Source organism: Hypanus sabinus, chromosome 16 (genome assembly GCF_030144855.1).
Source record: "Hypanus sabinus isolate sHypSab1 chromosome 16, sHypSab1.hap1, whole genome shotgun sequence".
NCBI lineage: Eukaryota > Metazoa > Chordata > Chondrichthyes > Myliobatiformes > Dasyatidae > Hypanus > Hypanus sabinus.
The window spans coordinates 27,949,632-27,971,850 of NC_082721.1; the positions used below are offsets into that span (position 1 = coordinate 27,949,632).

Below are 22,219 nucleotides of genomic sequence, written 5' to 3' on the forward strand. Positions count from 1 at the left end.
ATGAGAGGTCTTCTACCTGGAACATATTCTGTGGACCTTAACAGGTTGAATACAGAAAGGATATTTCCCTCAGAAGGAGTATCTACAATGAGGGTCATAGTTTCAGAATGAGGAGTGGGGTACCCAATTAAAATGGAGATGAGGAGAAACTTCTAAGGAAATGCAGGACTTCTTAGAATTATCTTCCCAGAGAGCTATAGAGTGATTGACTGTATTTCAAGATCTAGACGGACCCACTTTTTGCCTCAGTGTAGAGTTGAGGATTCCAGGGAACAGGCAGGAAAATGGATCTTAGGACAAGGTTAGATCTTACTACATGGTAGAGTCACACACAAGGCTGGATGGCAAACTCCTGATTCTGTTTCTTTTTATTCTTACAGACACTTATTAGAATTTTATTTCAGCTTTATTTGTTTTTTTGCACTCCAATACCCCAGCTGTTGTGTGATTTCAAAACATGTGTGAAGGCCATTGTGCCAAGTGTTGGATCCTAGTTCAGTTACTTACAGTATTTACTGGACTACTGTATTCAGACCAACCAGGTGATGGCTCTTAACCACGCTCTGAAAGACAGGGCCCCTTAAGTCACCCAGTTCAAGAGCAACTAGGAATGGGAACTTAATGGTGAGCCCAGCTGTGATGCCCACATTTTGGGAGCAAAATATTAAGAATAAAATCTGCTTCTTCCAACCCTTCGGGCAGCAGGTTCTAGACCAAAACTGCTTGCTGCATGAAAACACTTCAGCACAGTTTGTTGGTTTTTTCATCAATCGCCTTCAGCCTGTGTCCCCCTGGACCCATTCAGCCCACCCCTCATCACCAGGAAGAGCTTCTGCTGCTTGGCCAGTTGTCCTGGTTCAGAAGAGCCCCGGTAGTCTGTCAGCTAAGCTTCAGTGCTCTGGGGAGAACAGCCGAACATTCCTGGCTAGCGCATGAGTTGGCACTGGTTCTCCATGCACAGATTACATCAGGCGCGTCCCCTGTCAAAGCCTGCACTGTGGCAGACCTTGGTGTTCTTGTGAAGCCGTCTCCTGCCCCAGTGGCCTCTCTCTTCCTCTTACTCCCTCCATTATCTTCAGCTTATTCATAACCCTGCAGAAGGGTCGGCACAACATTGTGGGCCAAAGGGCCTGTACTGTGCTGTACTATTCTATGTTCTAATGTGCACCCATCACTCACTGTGCCTGCTGACCCACAGTAGGTCTTGGTACTAAGCAATGTTTCAGTTTTAAAATTCTCCTCCCTTGCCTCCAAATCCCTCCTCTGCACTCCCTATCCCTGCATCCTCTTCCCACCTGAAAACCCTCTGAGATCTCCAGCCTCTTGTAGGTACCAGTTTCCATCGTCCCTCCATCACCAGCCATCCATTCAGCTGCCCAGAGCCCAGTTCTAAAACCCTTCTGTTCCTCTCCACCTCACTGCCCCTGCCTTTAAGGTGCTTCCTATGCCATCCCTGCTTTCTGTGACAAGGTGTTACCTCTTGGCATGTGAGACACCTTGTTCAGTTCTCAGTGTTGTTTGGTCTGTGGACATCTCGAGTGTGGGCCGTCCTGCATCTGAATGCAGGGTGCTGCCTCAGACTCCGTGTGCATTGATGCACAGGACAGCTGCCAGGTTAGACTGGGAATACTGATGCACGGCTTCAGCTTGCATGGGCAATGATCGGTGATATTGACAGATTATTCTGGCAGGGGTGGCTGCTGCTGTCTCTCTGACGCCTGTATGCCGGGCATGGGTTCGTGTGCAGACCCAGCCCCCCAGAAAGCAGGTCATAGCTTCAACCTCCTCAGCTTGGTGCAGGAAATCTGGCTTGATGTTTCTGTGTGATTCTACCTCACTGCCAGGGCAGGACAGTACACCACAGCCCTGCCTGCTCTCCCAGTTACTGGCTATGGAGTTGTACGAGCAAGGGCAAGGCTGCCAAAACATAGAATTCCCTGCTGTTTGTCTGAAAGCAGACTCAACTCGTATGGTTCTCATTTCAAATTCCTGAGAGAACATGGGCACACGGCATGCAGCCTTCCTCCCTGTCCCACACAATGAGAATGATCCCAGGAATGAAAGGGTTAACACGTGAGGAATGTTTGATACTCAGTGGAGTTTAGAAGGGTAAGGAGGGTTCTCCTTGAAACCTATCAAATGTCAAAAGGCCTAGATACAGTGAACGTGGAGAAGTTGTTTCCAATCGTGGTGGAGTCTAGGACCAGAGTGTCCAGCCTCAGAATACAAGGGGAGGAACTGCCTTAGACACAGGGTGGAAAATCTGAGGCATTCATTGCTACAGATAGCTGTGAAGGCGAAGTTATTGGGTATATTTAAGGCGGAAGTTGATAGGTTCTTGATTAGTAAGGGCATCAAAAGTTACAGGGAGAAGACAGGAGAATGGGCTTGAGAGGCATAACAAATCAGCTATGATGGAATGGTGGAGTGGGTTGATTTGTCTAATTCTGCTCGGGTGTGTTGCGGTCTTAAGCCAACTGGCTTGACATCTGAGGCAATGGTTCCTGTAGATGACCCAGAGGTAGATTGGAATTTGTCTGCGATGCCTTTTGCAGCTGAGTCACGCGGCGGGTTTAAACACCGATCTGAGGTTGAGCTGAGGCAGGCTGATTCACATTAAATCAGGTAACAATTTTTTTCCTGCTTCTGCTGCACAGTCAGTGCTGGCTGAGACACTGATAAGATTCAATACCTTCTCCCCTTCTGCCTCTGCAAACATCCTCTCTGAATGGCAAACGAGCTGTACCGATGGTGCCGCTTCTCCGGTGAGTGGCTCCCCTCTCCCATCCAATACCTCTGGCGGCATCTCAGCATTTTGCCCTCCAGTGGTGGGATTCCTCCTTTTGGCGTTGGGGTGTGCTTTGACCAGCTTCTAGTCAACAGCCAGTTGGCAATTTTGGAGCACTCTCAATCTCCCCAGATGCTCCAACAGACTGACACCCAGCCACATTGAGAGGCAGACAGTGGGACAGCCACTTAATGCTTAGCCAAGGAGGTGGCTCTAAGTCGGAGACAGAGGCAGAGGTTCAGGGAGAGAATTCCAAAGTCCTGATCTGGCTCAAGCTGCCACTTTTGTTGGTCTGTAAGAGGATGGAAAAGTGCAGGGATTTCATTGATCATGGGTCTGGAGGGTTTGCAGAGACACAGAGGGGACTGGGAAGGAAGAGTAGTGGGTGTGAGTTAAGACATGAGAATCTGTTTATAAAGGCTGCAAAGGAGGTTGCTATTTAAAGGAGGGAGAGACAGCAAGAGCTTTACGTCACCTTTTTAAACTTCTGCCTACACATGGTCCTTATACCTGCATACTCATGTCTGTCAAAGAGGCTCTTAAATACTTTGATGCCTCTATCCCAACCCTGTCAGTGCATTCCAGGCACCCAGCACTCTGTGCAGAAACACCTGCCCCACACATCTCCTTTGAATTCTCCCCCCTCTCACTTTAAAGGCATGCCCCCCAGCATTAGACAAAAGTACACTAGCTGTCTACTCTGTCTATGCCCCTCATATAAACTTCTATCAGATCTCCCCTCAGCCCCCATGGAGGCAATGCAGTATTGATTGACCATTATCTTACTGAACAGCTTTCTCCACTTCAGTTCATGTCTTCTTCCTGTCTCTGATGGACACAACCCAACACCAAGCAAGGTGCCTCAGCAATAAGTAAGAGTGAAGAGGAATGTGATGATGGTGTTAGCAGAGTTTAGAGAGCATAATGCCTCAGGGTCAGGCACTTTGTTACGTATACAGGGATTACTGTCATTTTTAAAAAATGAGAATTATGACAAAAAGCCTCTTAGCCCTGGCAGTGTTTTTCTTGCAAATCCTGGTTATTACTGCCTCTGCTGCAAAAGCCTGAAAGTATTTAGTATTTGTGGGAATGTTCCCTTTATCACTTGCGGAAGGGAAATAATCCCTGTTGCAAGGTACAGAGGAATACCGGCTGGTGTTATGACGCAGTGCTGTGGGGCTGGGCTGCAGGTATCCATGTGTTTATAAGGTTAGAGGCTGGGTGGAGAGCTGCGGATTTGATTCAGGGTGAAATGTTTAACTTCAGCAGAGGAATGAGGAAGTGATTTGGAGCCTGCTTCTTACAACATGATTGTAGCTAAGCTGTGACGTAAAGCTATTCAGCTTTTACTTCCCTGCATCACTTATCCTTGAAATTAACGAGATATGTCATTAATAATTACCATGTATGGGCTGAGTTCCAGATCTCCCTCACTCTCTATCTTTAGGAGTGTTTTCAAACTTCATTGATTTTTAGACTCCTGATTCCAGACGCCCCAAGCAGCAAAGAGGTTTCTCTCCGTACTGTAAGTTGTCCATAATATCCTGAAAACTTCACTCAGATCTCCCCTCAGTCTCTGTATTCCTGGGATAATGCTTGTATTTATATAATCGCCCTTTGTAATTAAATACACGGAGTTCGGTATCACTGATATAAATACACACCGCACTCCCTCTTTCCACTACATCTTCCCAAAGCCTTGGAGTCCAGTGCTGTTCCCAGCACTGCAGGTCAGTTTCGCTTTGCTCAAGCATCAGCTCCACCCTGTGAAGTTTTCATCCTAAAACCTCCAGTATTCTGGTACCGATTTAATTACAGTGCCTGCCCATGACATTTTACAGAATAGCTTCAGACAAGTCCTAGATCCTTCCTGGGATTTAATGTAACATATTGCCATTTGGAAGCAAAACACTCATAACCTTTTTTTTTGGGCTCGTTGTGGATAACTTCCCAGCTGCTGTCACTGATATCCATTTGGCACAGACCTGCTTGCCTGCTTTCTGTATTGAAGTTCAATAATTGAATATACCAGACGTACCCAAACCAAAAGCTGTGGATGAACCAGGAAATTCATAGTCTGCTGAGGGTAGATCAGTGGCATTCAAGACTGGTGATCCAGAGCTATACAAGAAGTCCAGGAATGAGCTACAGAAGGCTTTTTTAAGAGAGAAGAAACAATTCTGATGGAAGCTGGAGATGGAATCGGATGCACATCAGCTCTGGCGGGGTTTGCAGGCCATTACTTCCTACAAGGTGATACCCAACATCATGAGTCGCTGAAATACTTCACTCCCAGATGAGCTCAACGCCGTTTATACTCACTTTGAAAGGGAGTGTAAAGCTACACCCGTACGAATCCCAGCAGCATCCAGTGACCCTGCGATCTCTGTCTCGGAAGCTGACGTCAGAACATTTTTCGATAAGGTGAGCCTTCACAGGGAGTCAGTTTTCTTGGTAGAGCACTAAGAACCTGTGCCAACCGAATGACGGAAGTGTTCAAGGACATCTTCAGTCTCTTACTACTGCATTTGAAGGTTCCCATCTGCTTCAAAAGTGCAGCAATCATACCCAGTACCCAAGAAGAACAGAGTGTGCTGCCTCAATGACTATCGCACAGTTGCTCTCACGTCTGCTGTGATGAAGTGAGACTCTGTAGGTGGAAATGAGGAATAAGAAAGATATAATCACATTAATGGGGCTATATTATAGACCATCCAACAGTCCGTGGGATTTTGAGGAACAGATTCATTGAGAGATCACAGACTGTTGTATGAAACAGGAGGTTGTTACAGTAGGTGATTTTAATTTTCCACATATTGACTGGGACTCCTGTACTGTAAAAGGACTAGATGGGATAGAGTTTGTCAGATGTGTTCAGGAAAGTTTCCTTCATCAGTACACAGAAGTTGCATCAAGAGAGTGCTTGATCTGCTATTAGGGAATGAGACAGGGTGGATGACCGGAGTTGTGGAGGGAAAAACTTTACATCTAGTGGCCATAATGCCGTAAGTATCAAAATAAATATGGAAACAGATAGGTCTGGTCCACGGGTTAAGATTCTAAATTGGAGAGAGGCCAGTTTTGATGGTATCGGGAAAGGTTCTGGTAAGTGTGGACTGGGACAGGCTGTTTGCTGGTAAAGGGGTTCTTGGTAAGTGGGAGGCCTTCAAAAGTGAAACTTTGCGAGTACAAAGCTTGTATGTCCTGTCAGAATAAAAGGTAAAGGTAGCAGGTGTAGGGAACTTTGGTTTTCAAGAGATAGCGAGGCTATGTTTAAGGGGTAAAAAAAGGAGGTGCATAGCAGGTATAGGCAGTGGGAACAAATGAGGTAATTATGGAGTAAAAGAAATGCAAGAGAACACTAAAGAAAGAAATCAGGAGGGCTAAAAGAAGACGTGAGTTGCCCTAGAAGACAAGGTGAATAAGAACCCTAAGGGATTCTACAGATATGATTGCATGGGACAAAATTGGCCAGCTGGAAGATCAGAATGGGAATCTAGGCGTGGAGCCAAAAGAGATGAAGAAGATCTTATATGGATAGGATTTTTTTGCATCTCTGTTTACTCAGGAGACAGACACAGGAACTGTAGAAGTGAGGCAAAGCAGCAGCAAAGTCATGGATTACTGAGGGGGAGGTGTTTGCTGTCTTAAAGCAAATTAGGGTGGATAAATCCCCCAGGGTCTGACAAAGTGTTCCCTCAGACCCTAGCAGACATATTTAAATCATCCTTAGTGACAGGTGAGGTACCGGAGGATTGGAGGACAGCTAATGTTGTTCCGTTTTTTAAGAAAGGCTGTAGACAACATCCACTGCCATGCTTTCATCAACTGTCAAGTCACTTTTATTGTCATTTCGACGATAACTGCTGGTACAGTACGTGGTAAAAATGAGACAATGTTTTTCAGGACCATGGTGTTACATGACACCATGGCTGAACTACATAAAAAAACAACATAGAGGAAAAAAACACACACAACAACTACACTAGACTACAGACCTACCCAGGACTGCATAAAGTGCACAAAACAGTGCAGGCATTACAATAAATAATAAACAGGACAATAGGGTAAAGTGTCCTGTAACTTCCTCAAAAACTACTATAAGATTGGTTAGATATGACCTATTACACACAAAGCCAAGCTGACTATCCCTAATCAGTCTTATGTCTATCAAAATACTCATATCTGGTCCCTTAGAATACCTTCCAATAACTTTTCCACTGCTGACGGCAAGCGCACCAGCTTATAATTTCCTGGTTATTTTTTAGAGCCTTTCCTGTTAGAATCATTGCATGTTTCCTGCTCAGTCTCTGTGTAAACTGGCCCCATTTTAAGAAGGATACTCTCTCTCAGCCGCCCACAGTTAATTAGTTCTTTTGTTAATTGTCGTATTTCTTCTGAATCTCTAGCTGCTGTATCCCAAATCTTGGGCTTTCAAGTAGGATTTCTGTCTATGGCAAGGTACTCGTGCCTTATCGAAAAGCAAAAACCTGCCGATTTTGAAATGCAAGCAGGATACTGAAAATACTCAGACTGTCAAGCAGCATCTGTGGAGAGAGAAACAAGGCTATCCTTCAGACAAAGGTGATTCTGCAGGTGCTGGAAATCCAGAGTAACACAGGCAGGGCTGAAGAAGGAAGAATCTGATAGTAGAGGACAGTGGCCCATGGGAGAAAGGAAAGAAGGACAGGCACCAGAGGGAGGTGATAGGCAGGTGAGGAGAAGAGAAGAGGTAAGAGGAGAGCTAGAGTAGGGAATAGAAAAAGAGAAAGGGGGAAGGAAGAGAAATTGCTTAGGCCAATCTGTCCAACCCTCAAACTTTATTCCTCTCTTGTCCAATGCTGCTTGATATTTCAACTATTTCTAGCATCCTCTGTTTTTATTTCTCCTGGGACTTCTCATGGTTCATTGTATCACTGGTATGATGAGATGTCTGACACCCCAGGCTAGCTGACAGGATTATCCATGAGACTGAGGGACTCCTGCGTTTTCCCCATCCTGGCCCAGACTAGCAACACTAGCTGGGGTCAGCAAAGAGTCAAACTAGATACTGTTAGAAAGTTGTGTGTGAGGCTGCAGCCTATTTCCCTGTTCTGACGAAGTTCTGAACTCCCTGCAGATTTGCCTTGGTCAGTGTGTCAACAACCTCAGCTGATCTTTAGACTTTAAATAGAACATGAAGAGTCCTCCATGACGCTTGGAAGGCAAATCAAAGTCTTTCTTCAGCCTTGCCGGGGCAGTCAGTGGAATTCATTGAGAAAATAATCTTGGACCTTTCTCATACTTGTGTGAACCCAGCCCGATCTGAGCACGTTCCCTTGAGATACGAGATTCTAAAATAATAGATCACTTGGTAAGTATTTATAAATGCAGGTTGTGTGCTAATAAAGCATTATCTCAAGTTGAGTGTTCTCAGTGGAGCCTGGGATCCTGCTTCTCACAAACCACCAAATGTTCCTTCTCTGCCCAGTTGCCTCAGTGATGTCATGACCAAACATTTCTACACTCCTGGGAGGCACTCTGAAGGGTAGTTTTTGTTATAATGTGGGGGAAGGGCTACGGCCAATATGTGCTCTGGTAGATCCCACAAATGATGAAGCAATTGTGGTCAGAAAATCTGTTTATTTGTGATATTGGCGGGGTGGGGTGAAATATCACTTGGAGATTGTTACTCTGAATTTAGGCAGTGGTAGTTTTTGCATCTGGCTGAGTAACTCTTTGTCAATTCAACTGGTCATTGACATTTCCAGAAGCTCAGTCTTCCATGAGTCCTGCGTCCAGCGTTCTGCCCTGGATTTTCCTGTCTTGTCTGAGGGTGGAGCTTGAATTGGTATTGGTTTATTATTGTCACGTGTACAGGCAGAGTGAAAAGCTTGTCAAGCATACTGTCTATGCAGATCAAATCATTACACAGTGCACTGGGCTAGAATAACGATGCAGAATGAGGCGCAAATCTACCGAATAAGTGGAGTGCAGGTGAACGATAAAATGCAAGATCATAGCGAGAAGGATTGTGAGGTCAAGAATCTACTTTATTATACAAGAGTCTGATAACAGCGAGGTGGAAAGTGTCCTTGAACCTGGTGGTGTGTGTAGTTAGGCTTTTGTACCATCTGCCTGATGGGAGAGGGAAGGAGAGAGAATGTCTGGGGTTGTTGGGGGGGGGGGGGGTCTTTGATCATGCAGGCTACTTACTGAGGCTGTGAGGAGTACAGAGGGGAGGCTGGGGGGGTCTTTGATTATGCAGGCTACTTACTGAGGCTGTGAGGAGTACAGAGGGGAGGCTGTTGGGGGGGGGGTCTTTGATCATGCCGGCTACTTACCGAGGCTGTGAGGAGTACAGAGGGGAGGCTGTGGGGGGGGGGGGGTCTTTGATCATGCAGGCTACTTACTGAGGCTGTGAGTACAGAGGGGAGGCTGTGGTGGGGGGGTCTTTGATTATGCCGGCTACTTACTGAGGCTGTGAGGAGTACAGAGGGGAGGCTGGGGGGGTCTTTGATCATGCCGGCTACTTACTGAGGCTGTGAGGAGTACAGAGGGGAGGCTTTGGGGGGTCTTTGATCATGCCGGCTACTTACTGAGGCTGTGAGTACAGAGGGGAGGCTGGGGGGGTCTTTGATCATGCCAGCTACTTACTGAGGCTGTGAGGAGTACAGAGGGGATGCTGTGGGGGGGGTCTTTGATCATGCCGGCTACTTACTGAGGCTGTGAGGAGAGCAGAGGGGAGGCTGGGGGGGGTCTTTGATTATGCAGGCTACTTACTGAGGCTGTGAGGAGTACAGAGGGAGGCTGGTTCCTGTGATGTGCTGACCTTTGACCACAACTCTACAATTTTTTGTGGTCATATCCAGAGCAGTTTCCACACCAAACCATTATGCATCTAGATAGCATCCTGACTGGGGCTGACAGTACTGTCCAACAAGCCCTCTAGCTGACTCACCATGCTCCTGCTACACACACCATCTGGCAGCTTAACCCTTGCCTTGTGGCACACGAGGCCACTTGGCCCATCAAACCAGTACCAGCTCTTTGAAAAGGCTCTTTGGCAAGCTTCACTCCACTGTACCTTCTCAAAAGTGAGTAGACACTCTCCCTTACCCAGTGAGTGCATGGCCAGGGCTAGTACTGGAAGCGGATTCAACTGTGCCACTCCTAAGGGAGCTGGAAGGAAAGAATTTTCAGGACTGTGGGAAGTGGACAGGGGAATGGGATCAGCTGAATAATTCCTAAGTAAGTCTGGTTCAGACTCATTGTAAGTCCAGTTCAAAATCTGCAGATGCTGGAAATCGGAGCAACACATGCAAAATGCTGGAGGAATTCAGCAGGGCAGGCAACATCTATGGAAAAAAGTACGGTTAGCATTTCAGGCCAAGATCCTTTGGCAAGACCTGAGTTCCTCCAGCATTTTGTGGGTGTTGCTCAGACTCAATGTTGTCCTATGCTGTTATTCTGTTCCCCTTTTCAATATTTCTCCAATTCTGAAGGTTCCAGTTGAATCTCCTGTGTTTGCTCTTTCAGGCAGTGCACCCTGGGTAATGACTCCCCACTTACAAAACTATGTACAATATTCCAAATGCCTTAGAGCTTCTCCATTACATCCTTGCTTTTATATTCCAGTCCTCTTGAAATAAGTGCTAACATCACATTTGCCTGCCTTACCACTGACTCAACCTGCAAATTAACCTTTAGGGAATCCTGCACAAGGACTCCCAAGTTCCTTTGCATTTTGTACGTGTTGCTCTGAATTGCCAACATCTGCAGAATCTCGTGTTTCTAATATCTGAATTTGTGCCCCATTTAGAAAATAGTCTATGCCTTCAGAATCAGGTTTAAGTTCACTGGTAAATATCGTGAAATTTGTTCTTCTGCAGCAGCAGTACAATGCAATACTTAATAACTATAAATTACAATAAGAGTATATAAGACAATAAATAAGTAGTGCAAAAAAGAGAGAGGTAAAGATATTGAGGTAGTGTTCATACGTTCATTGTCCATTCAGAAATCTGATGGTGGAGGGGAAGAAGCTGTTCCTGAAATGTTACTTGAATTCCTTTATTCTTTATTGAGTCTTTATTTCTTCCCTGGCTGTGATAGGTGCTACATAAGTGCAAGTTTGTTTTCTAAATCAACCACAACATTGACAGATACTTTATTGATCACAAAGGAAATTACAGAGTCACAGTAGCATTACAAGTGCACAGATATATTAGAAGAGAAGTAAGAAAGAATAAAAATTGTTACCTCAAGCAGTCTAACAGGAAGGGGGTCACCACTTCCTCGGCTGTAGGTTGACTCATTATAGAGCCTAATGGCTGAGGGTAAGAATGACCTCATGTAGAACTCTTTGAACCAGCGCAGTTGTCTTAGTCTATTACTAAAAGAGCTCCTCTGTTCAGCCAAGGTGGCACGCAGAGGGTGAGAAACATTGCCCAGAATTGCCAGGATTTTCCGTAGGGTCATTTGTTCTACCACCATCATATAATTTCAGTTATATGTTGTTTTCAATGGCACAAACCTCCAAGACAACCACAAACTCTTTGTGGTTTAAAGGTTTTCATACCTCAATGACCCAGAGAGCTATGTTGACTGGAGTCAGAGCTTAATGCTTTGGCTGTTGGTGGGGTCACCTATACCAAACAGGTCAAAGGGTAGAGGACAGACTAAGAGTGGTCCACTGGTCTTCCAGGTCTGGGGGTTCAGCTCAGGACTAACGGCCCTGATTGATAAAACAGAATTGTTATGGAAACGTCAATGAAGAATCCTTCTACACCTGAGTGCGATGGTATTCCAGAGTGTCCACCCAGCACAACTGACAGTACTGAAAAACCGAGAGGAAGCTACTGACACGGTGCAGGAAGCCCTGAGCTTTGTCAGAGGCGAGGAACCTTCATTGCTGCCATAAATGTCAGCGGTGTGGCGGGCAGGCAGGCAGCACGTTTGATGAACCAAAAATGTGTAAGAAACTTCAGAGGAAGAAATCTGAAGAAATGTGGCACCAAAGACACTGGGCTGCTGGCCAAACCTGGACTGGAGAGCCGGGTTTCAGAGGTGATGAAAGAGGAGAGAGACAGAGAGGTTTTGGGAGGAGAATTCAGAACTTGGGCCCAGGTAGCTGAAGGCAGAGCTACCAATGAAAATCGGAAGAGATATCTTTTCCCAGCTGACATTTGTTAGGGGTGAGGTGTCATAGGTGTCCCATTACATTAAGGGAATATGACAGTGCTGCTTTGCATATGTTTAAATATTATGCAAATATTGATGCCTACATGTAAATTTAACAATATCATCTTTGTTTTTTGATCTAGAAGTCCAGTTTGGTAGTGAACAAAAATTCTAGTAATTTGAGGTTGTGTACAGGAGGGCAGAGAATGTGGAGTCAGCGTAGATGTGATGAGCTGAATTAATTGCCTGTTGGGTCCGTGATTGTCCAAGTGCAACAAAACAGTTGGTGTAACAGATCTACTATTAGTGTGATGGCAGTTGGGAAGGATGTCAGAGCTTTGGTATGTTCCAAGACTGTCAATAGTCCATAGTTAATATAAGCTGACAGTTTTAACTCTCTTGAAAGGGTTGAGCAATGGAGCTGGTCAGGGTTCTGTAGCTCTCTGCTGCTGCTCTGTGTTGGCTGCTGGAACTGCTGCTGGTACCCGAGTTACTCGCCCGCGGACAAGTCCTAGCGCACAAGTACAGTGAGATGCAGACAGGTACAATGAAGCACTTGCTAACAGCGGCATCAGAGGCAAGTGAACTCAGATAACAGCACATAGAGGTGAATGAGATTCAGTCCTTAGCAAGAGGTGACTTGGGAACAGGGGAAGTAGAGTCTGTGTGGATTGAGCTGAGGAACAGTAAGGGTAAAAAGACCCTAATGGGTGTTGTGTACAGGCCCCCAAACAGTAGCGTGGATATTGGGTACAAGTTGATTAGGGAGTTAACATTGGCATGTGCTAAAGGTAATGCAGTCGTTATGGGAGATTTCAACATGCAGGTGAACTGGGAGAATCAGGTAGGTGCTGGACCCCAGGATAGGGAGTTTGTGGAGTGTCTAAGGGGTGTATTTTTGGAACAGCTTGTGCTTGAGCCAACCAGGAACGAGGCTATTTTGGACTTGGTGATGTGTAATGAACAGGAATTGATAAGTGATCTTGAAGTAAAGGAGCCATTAGGAAGTAGTGATCATAACATGATAAGTTTTTATCTACAATTTGAGAGGGATAAGGGCAGATCAGAGGTGTCAGTGTTGCAATTAAATAAAGGAGACTACGGAGCCATGAGGGAAGAGCTGGCCAAAGTTAAATGGGCGGATGCCCTGGCAGGAAAGACAGTGGATCAGCAGTGGCAGATATTCTTGGGCATAATACAAAAGATGCAAAAGCAGTTCATTCCAATGAGAAGGAAAGATTCAAAGAGGGGGAAGGGGCCAAAGTGGTTGACTAAGGAAGTCAGAGATTGTATAGCATTAAAGAAAAAGAAGTATGACAGGGCTAAGATGAGTGGGAATACAGATGATTGGGAAAGTTTTAAGGAACAGCAGATCTTAACTAAAAAAGCAATACGGAGAGAAAAAAATCAGGTATGAGCTCAGTCTAGCCAGGAATATAAAAGGGGATAGCAAAAGCTTTTTTAGCTATGTGAAGAGAAAGAAGATAGTTAAGAACAATGTTGGCCCCTTGAAGAATGAATTGGGAGAAATTGTTATGGGAAACAGGGAAATGGCAACAGAATTTAATGCGTACTTTAGATCTGTCTTCACCAGGGAGGACACAAGCAATCTCCCAGATGTATGGATGGGCCAGGGTCATAAGATATCAGAGGAATTGAGACAGGTTGACATTAGGAAAGAAACTGTGATGAGTAGACTGGTAGGACTGAAGGCTAATAAATCCCCGGGTCCAGATGGTCTGCATCCGTGGGTTCTAAAAGAGGTGGCTCAGGAAATTGCAGATGCATTGGTAATCATTTTCCAATGTTCCTTAGATTCAGGATCAGTTCCTGAAGATTGGAGAGTGGCTAATGTTATCCCACTTTTCAAGAAGGGAGGGAAGGAGAAAACAGAGAACTATCGCCCTGTTAGCCTAACGTCAGTCATGGGGAAGATGCTTGAGTCCATTATTAAGGACGAAATAGTGGCACATCTTGATGGCAGACATAGGGTTAGGCCGAGCCAGCATGGATTTAGCAAGGGCAAATCATGCTTGACTAATCTGTTGGAGTTTTTTGAGGGTGTAACAAGGATGTTAGATGAGGGTAAGCCAGTGGATGTTGTGTACCTAGATTTTCAGAAGGCATTCGATAAGGTGCCACATAGGAGATTGGTGAGTAAAATCAGAGCTCATGGCATTGGGGGCAGGGTTTCAACATGGATAGAAAACTGGTTGGCAGATAGAAAGCAAAGGGTAGCAGTGAATGGGTGTTTCTCAGACTGGCTGGAGGTGACTAGTGGGGTACCACAGGACTCTGTATTGGGACCACAGCTCTTTACGATTTATGTCAACGATTTAGATGAGGGCATTGAAAACTATATCAGCAAGTTTGCTGACGATACTAAACTGGGTGGCAGTGTGACATGCGAAGAGGACGTTAGGAGAATACAGGGAGACTTGGATAGGCTGGGTGAGTGGGCAGATACTTGGCAGATGTCGTTCAATGTGAATAAATGTGAAGTTATCCACTTTGGAAGCAGGAACAAGAGGGCAGAGTATTGTCTGAACGGTGTAGAGTTAGGTAAGGGAGAAATGCAAAGAGACCTAGGAATCCTAGTTGTTCACCAGTCAATGAAGGTGAATGAGCAAGTGCAACAGGCAGTGAAGAGGGCAAATGGAATGTTGGCCTTTGTTACAAGGGGAATTGAGTACAAGAGCAAGGATGTCCTTTTGCATTTGTACAGGGCCCTGGTGAGACCACACCTGGAATATTGTGTACAGTTTTGGTCTCCAGGTTTAAGGAAGGACATTCTGGCAATTGAGGAAGTGCAGCGTAGATTCACTAGGTTGATTCCTGGGATGGCAGGGCTGTCTTACGCAGAGAGATTGGAGAGATTGGGCTTGTACACGCTGGAATTGAGGAGATTGAGAGGGGATCTGATTGAAAAGTTTAAGATAATTAAAGGATTTGATAGGATTGAGGCAGGAAATATGTTCCAGATGTTGGGAGAGTCCAGTACCAGAGGGCATGGATTGAGAATAAGAGGTCAGTTATTTAAAACAGAGTTGAGGAAGAGCTTCTTCTCCCAGAGAGTTGTGGAGGTGTGGAATGCACTGCCTCAGAAGACGGTGGAGGCCAATTCTCTGGATGCTTTCAAGAAGGAGCTAGATAGATATCTGATGGATAGGGGAATCAAGGGATATGGGGACAAGGCAGGGACTGGGTATTGATAGTGAATGATCAGCCATGATCTCAGAATGGTGGTGCAGACTCGAGGGGCCGAATGGTCTACTTCTCCACCTATTGTCTATTGTCTATAGAGCATGTTCTGATAAATTAAACATCACAATAAAGGATTAAAAATGCTGTGCACGGCATCAGTGCAAAAACAAAAACCATAATCAGAGATGTTGCATTTTACTGCCTCCCCAAGCTCTCCTACAAGTTTCTTGATTAGTAAGGGCATCAAAGATTATGGGGAGAAGGCAGAGGGAAAATAAATCAGTCATGATGGAATGGCAGAGCTGGTGAGCTGTGTGGGACAAGGGATTGGCAGCAGGGAGATCAGCGCTAGTTGTGTTGACTTGGACTGCTGCAGAAGGGGGATTTGGGGAGATGATTGAGAGGTTGGGAGATAGCTTTCTCTTTTTAATTTAGATTTCCAGCGTCTGCAGTCTTCTCCTTGTTTGATTTTCATATCCTCTTCTCTTGACAAATGTTGATTTTTAAGGCCCAGTTTCATAGGGTACAGTGCAGTCCATCACAAGTAAAGCCCTCCCCACCATTGAGCACCTCCACAAAGAGCGCTGCCGCAGGAAAGCAGCCTCCATCATCAGGGACGCCCTCCATCCAGGCCGTGCTCCCATCTCGCTGCTGCCATCGGGAAGGAGGTACAGGAGCCCCAGGTCCCACACCACCAGGTTCAGGAACAGTTATTACTACCTGAACCCGAGTGGATAACTTCACTCACCTCTACACTGCACAGACAGTACATTCACTTTTAAAGACTCTACCACTCACTCACAGTCATTTTATTTATTTATCTATCTATCTATTTATTAATTATTTAGTTTCCTTTTTTACTTGCACAATTTGTTGTCTTTTGCACATTAGTTGTTTGCCCTTCTTTGTTTCTGTGCAGTTTTTCATTGAGTCTGTTGTTTTTTTTATTGTATTTACTGCGAATGCTCATAAGAGAATGAATGTCATTGAGTGTATGTCACCCTACACAACCCTGAGTGTCTGTTCAAGGTCTTCTGCTGCTATATCCCATCTGCAAACATTCGTATTTCAAGGTTCAGGTGTTGTGTATTCAAAGATGCTCTTCTGCACACCACTACTGTAACGTGTTACTGTCACCTTCCTGTCAGCTTGAACCAGTCTGGTCATTCTCCTCTGAACTCTCTCATTAATACAGTGTTTTTGCCCACAGAACTGCCACTTACTGAATGTTGTTTTTTTAAAAAAAAAAATTCACACCAATCTTTGTAAACTCTGGAGAATGTTGTGCATGAAAATCCCAGGAAATCAGCAACTTCTGAAATACTCAAACCACCCTGTCTGGCACCAATAATCATTCAAAATAATCATTCACAGTCAAAGTCACTTAGATCACATTTCTTCCCCATTCTAATGTTTGGTTTGAACCTCTTGACCATGTCTGCATGTTTTTATGCATTGAGTTGCTGCCAAATGATTGGCTAATTAGATATTTGTATTAACGAGCAGGTGTACCTAATAAAGTTGCTACAGAGTGCATATGCAGCTTGATAATAAATTTACTTTGAGCTTTGAAGTGCGCTGTGGGTTGCTCTGGGGTGATGGCCAGATTGGCCCTACCACTACCCCCAGGCAGAGAGATTTGACTCTGTCTCACCATGCCTTTAAACTCCTCACCCGACTCTATCCATTAACCTCTGAGCCTCTTGCAGGACATAAACTAGTGCAGCACACTCGAAGCACTGGGTGAATTCAGCAAGTCAGGCAGCATTCGAGGAAGGAAATGAACAGTGTTTTGGGCCGATATCCTTTCATACATCTTAAATGTTCCACAGCCGGTGTGACATAGTGTGGAATGAAAACTTGCTTGCAGCTACATTCGTACACACAGTCGAAGTGGATTGATGCATGAGTGTGCGTGGACGTTGAATGAGTCAGGAGCTTATTAATATAAGAAAAACAATGTTTTGCAATACAAGTTCAAGAATGAAAGACTGTCTATTATGTATGTATGTACTTGTGTTTGCACAGGCGTCTGCTTTTGTGTCTCTGTGCATATGCACTGCATGTCTGCACATATAGGTAGGTGTGCATATATGCGTGTAGATGTGTGTCTGAGTGAGTATTCCTGAGAGTTGTCTCTTACAGCTCGATCAGGAAAGGCTGGAGATGTGTGAGAGGTTGGGGATGCAGGAACCCAATTACATCAGGGATCCACTGGGAGTTAAACTGCTGATATTAACAGACATATGTAAAGCCAGAGCTGGGTGGTGGAAGTGGCTGGAGGGGGTAGTGAAAGGTTGGTGATTCCCGGCCCAAATACCTACTCTGCTGATGAAGGAGAGGAGCAGGCCAGAAGGGCAGGACGGCCTGTGAGGAAGACACGAGCCGGAGGGGTTAACTGAGCTGCAGGATTCCAGCCTCTGCTTGGGGCTGTGACACACAGTGCTGGCCGAGCGGGAGGCAAACTGTGAGTGGCTCCAACTGCAGAGAAACTCGCAGTCACTGTTGGCTGCCAGTCTGGAAACAGCTTCCAGCACCGAAGCAGGAGGCCGGGGGGTCCGCGGAGGGCAGAGGAAGGGAGTGTGAAAGCAGGCTCTCCTCCTCCTGTACTGAGGGAGTACTCTTCCGAAAGACGCACTAGCTCGCAGCAATGCCTCCGTGTGGTGGGATTCAACCGGTGACGCTGGCTGGGGTCCCTGTTTGGTGAGATACTGCTGGGTCGGCCAGTGTGTGAGCAGCAGCAAAACCTCCCCAGCAGCTGTGAGCTCCCGCCCACAGTGGGACAGATGCCCGTGACGGAAGACTGCAGCAGGTCACCTTTCTCCGCCAGCCGTCCCATTGATGTTGCGCAGAAGCGAAGGCGATAATGCTGCTGTCATCTTCGCATTCCACTTCTCTGAGCTTGATGTGACCTTGTGCAGGGTGTGATGGGTGGGTGGGGGGGGGGGGGTGAGCATATGCGTGGAAGCGCACTAGATGGGGCTGCTAATGTGCCGGGCGGAAAGTTTGGGGTCGTGAGGTTGAGTGAGGGAAGAACGGGAAGCGGAGCTAAGAGGGAGCAGCAAGGGGTGCGAATGAGTGGAGGTTGAAGGAAACTTTGTACCAGGTTGGACAGGGTGTGTCAAGAGAATCAATAGAGAACAGGGTTAGGGGACAAATGAAAGGTGATCGAACTAGCTGTTGAATGAAGCAGATTCCCGTGATGACCTTAAAAATGTCTACCTTAAAAGCATTTTTACTTGTTTCTTTGTTGTTGCAGCTCAGAGAAACTGGAATTCTGACAACATTTATTTTCATGGAATGATTTTGTTTGTATCTGCCAACTTTTCCCTCTTCACTTCCCATCTACTCCTCACTCCCTACTCCACCCCTCTGTTCCTCTCCCACCTCCCCTCTCCCCCTCCTTTAATTCACTCACTTCTTCTCCCTCCTCTTCCCTCTCTCCTCCACCACCTTCCGGTCTCCCTCTCTCTTCCCCCCCCCAAATCACTTTAAAAATGTGTTTCTTGTACATAGAAACATACAGTGAAATGTGTCGTTTTACATAAACGACCAAGGTAGAGTGGATTTTGCTGGGGCAGCCTGCAAGTGCCAACACAGCATGCTCACAACTCACTAAGCCAAACCCTAACCATCTGTCTTTGGAATGGAGGAGAAAACTGGAGCACCCAGAGGAAACTACAATGTTTGAATTCCTTACAAACAGTGGCAGGAATCAAACCCCAACCAGTGATCGCCAATGCTACACTACTAAGCTGCCCTAATATTTGAAAATAAATACATGAAAAATATGCTCCCATGCATTGCTGGACCTGTGCACATACTGTATATAAACTTGTAAAATATTATTGCAATGGGTAAAAGTGATGGAGGACAGGTGAACAGCTTGGTGTTAATACGATTTTTAAAATGGAGGCAGAACAAGGCCAGGGAACACAAGATCAAAGGGATGCAAGTCCACAATTGATCTCTATTCAAAGATGTGACAAATGGATCTACAAAATGCAATTATTCTGAGGTAATGGACCTTTACTCCAGAAGAAAAGGTCATGTTTGAGCTGTTCGGTTGAATTCTTTGACAACTAATTAGAAGGGTAGAAAGGGTAATGTAGTAGTTGTAATATATCTAGAGTTTTGAAAGCCCTCTGATTATGGTCAGATCTTGCAGAATGGGGGCAGATGCCAGAGTGGGGAGAAAGCTGGCTATGGAAAGTTACTAATCAGGGTGGCGATGAAATTTGTTTTTGCTGTAGGGATCAGTACAGGAACTGCACTGCTCTCTAGTTATGTAAACAGTTTGAACCTAAGAATCCAGTAGAATTTTTATATTTGTGGAAAATGCCAAATTGAGAGATGAAGTTAATACAGAAATGGAAAATCAATTTCCACGTGCACAAAAGCGAACAATACAGCACAGTACAGGCCATTCAGCCCACAGTGTTCTGCCAACCTTTTAACCTACTCTAAGATCAGTCTAACCCTTCCTTCCTACATTTTTCTATCAGCCACGTACCAGCAAGGTCTTGCATTTTGATCATACAAATTAAAAAAAGCACATTCTCTTAGCTTTAAAAAAAAATCCAGTGAGCTGCAGAGGAGGCTGGGGATCCTGTGCACAATTTCTGAAGGAGCCCACTTGTTATATTCCATATTCCAAGGTCCTGTGGCGGGAGGTGGTTGGGTGTATTTCTACAGGGATAAAAATTAAATGCAGAGATGTTCTGTTAAACATTATTAATCTTTGTTTGGTTCACACTTGAGGAATTGTGCTCTGTATAGTTGCCAAGCAGGGCACAGAACATTGCAGAAGATACGAAACAGATTAACAAGGATGATGCCATCTCTGTAAAGTGATAGTTATTAGAGAAAAAGATTGTTCAGGCTGGGTTTCTTTCCTTGAATTCAGGAGACTGAGGGCTGGCCTGACTGGGGGCTTTAAGAGTATGAAAGTGTATAGCAGCATAGGTCGAGAGAAGATGTTTCCATGTCTGGTGGGTGTCCAACATGGAAATACCTCCATGTCAATGGGCATCAATACAAAATGATGAGATCAGCAACTCAAGAGATGCCTCTTTCTGCAAACAGCAGTGGAACTCCCAGGGAGAGATTGAGGCAAATAGAGAGATGGGTTAAAGGGGAGAAAGCTGGCCTTGAACGGAGTTGAAGGACAGAATAGCCTGGTTCCATGCACATTTGAGTGATCTCTTGGAATACCAATGTGGCCTTGTTCCAGACTCCTCACATTTGACAGCTTTTTTCCCTCACAGCCCTGCCTCACCTGCTCGGGGTTTTCAACATTTTATCAAATGTGGAGTGAGGGATCTGCAGAACCTTCGCTCCCTCTCAGAGTCTACAGCTTTGGGTCGGACCTCACAGCTCCAGAAAACGACTGCATCCTGACCTCGTTGCTGTCGGTGTAAAGTATACGTGTTCCACCTGTGACAGCATGGGTTGGTAGATCAGTGGACTGCTGTGAATTGCCCCTAGTGGGCTGGTAGTGATGGAACCTGGAGAGAGCTGATGCTAATGTGAAGAGAGAGCTTACAGGAAAAATAGCTGGGGATATTATTCTATGAGGTAGCATATTCATAATGGGCTGAATGGCCTCCTTGTATGTTATAAGGCAAAATAAAAACATCACTAGTGTGATGTTGTTTTATTGTAGATTTAACCTGTGCTGTCTCAATTATGAAATATTTGGTGAGGCAGTATAGAGGAAACATAAACTGAGAAAGATAACGTCAGACTAAAGGTTTGGGGCAGCAGGAAATTGTTCCACAGACTAGAACGACAGAATTGTGACGGCAAATGCAAAAAAGTCTGCTGAGTTCCTCCGGCATATTGTATGTGATCCTCGTATTGTGACAGGACTACTTATTTCAAACAGTTCAAAGTTAGCCCTCGGGCTTTCATGCAATGAGCACCAAATGGTGAAAGAGTGTGGAGGGTTAACGGGGAATGCTGTAGGTGTTTCGGATTGGTGAATGCTCTGTCACTATGTTTCCGTGGAGACAGTGTGCGCAAAAGCAGATGTTGTCAGTTATGTCAATCCCCACCCTGTAAAAGCAGGCAGCAAGGAGTCACAAAACAAGAAGTCAGGGAGGAACAAGAGAGAGCTAGAGAGGGGGACAGAGTAGTTTAGTTCAGATGTATAACCATGACATTCCCACTACATCTGCCAGCACAATCAACTGGAAAAGATTTGGCTCCTGTGTAACTTTTCTCCCTGCTGCCTCCCTTCCTGCCCGCCGTTGCTGATCACACAGAGAGGCTTCTGTTCTGCCTCATATCAATTGACTTCTGACGTTCACAGGCAAGTTAAGGCAGCGATCATCTGGTGTACTGGTTTGCTGTTCCTTCCCAGTTTTTGATTGTCGGGAATGGCTTCACTGCACTGGAACCCTCCCTCTAGCCCCTGCATAGCCACGGATTTGCACAACACAGAAACAAGCCTTTCAGCCCATCTTCCCAAATCCCATTTGCTTGCATTAGGACCATATTCTTCTCAGACCTGAGACTTTGAACAGCTATTTTAATGCCCCTGAGCCGTAGTAACTGTAGCACATCCAGTCTGCCCAAAGCAAGCCGGATTTCCCAGTAACCAACCATTTAAAATCCAATCCCCATTCCAACGTGTCAGGACACGGCCTCCTCCATTGCTACGATGAGGCCACTCCGGTTGGAGAAGCAACACCTCACATTCCATCTGGGCCAACTCAAATTTTCTAACTCTGGCCATTTCTTTTCCCCCCCCCCCCGCCCCTCTATTTTCAATCCCTATTCTGGCTTCCCTCTTACCTGTCCTACTATCCTCACCTGCTTATCTCCTCCCTCTAGTGTCCCTCCTCCTTCCCTTTATCCCATGGTCCACCCTGCTCTCCTATCAGAATCCTCCTTCATCGCTTTACCTTTTCATGCTAACACCTCCCAGCTTCTCACTTCATTCTCTCCCCCCCCCCCCCAAACTGGCTTCAACTATCACCTTCAGGCTTGTAGTCCTTCCCGTCTCCCACTTTTTCTGGCTTCTTGCCCCTCCCATTCCAGATTCCAGTCCTGATGAAGGGT

General features: G+C 45.6%; 1 protein-coding gene across 10 annotated transcripts in view; it reads left to right on the forward strand.

Annotated features, from left to right (window-relative positions):
- LOC132406148 (cAMP-specific 3',5'-cyclic phosphodiesterase 4C-like) overlaps window positions 1–22,219 on the forward strand; it is a 283,893-nt gene that overhangs the window by 192,559 nt on the left and 69,115 nt on the right. Inside the window, exon 1 of one of the 10 annotated variants that reach the window (XM_059991414.1) lies at window positions 8,018–8,141. The exons of the other annotated variants lie outside the window; for them this stretch is intronic. The gene's annotated coding sequence lies outside the window, so the exon portion shown is untranslated. Of the gene's footprint in view, window positions 1–8,017; window positions 8,142–22,219 lie in introns of those variants that run through there. 10 annotated transcript variants of the gene reach the window in all.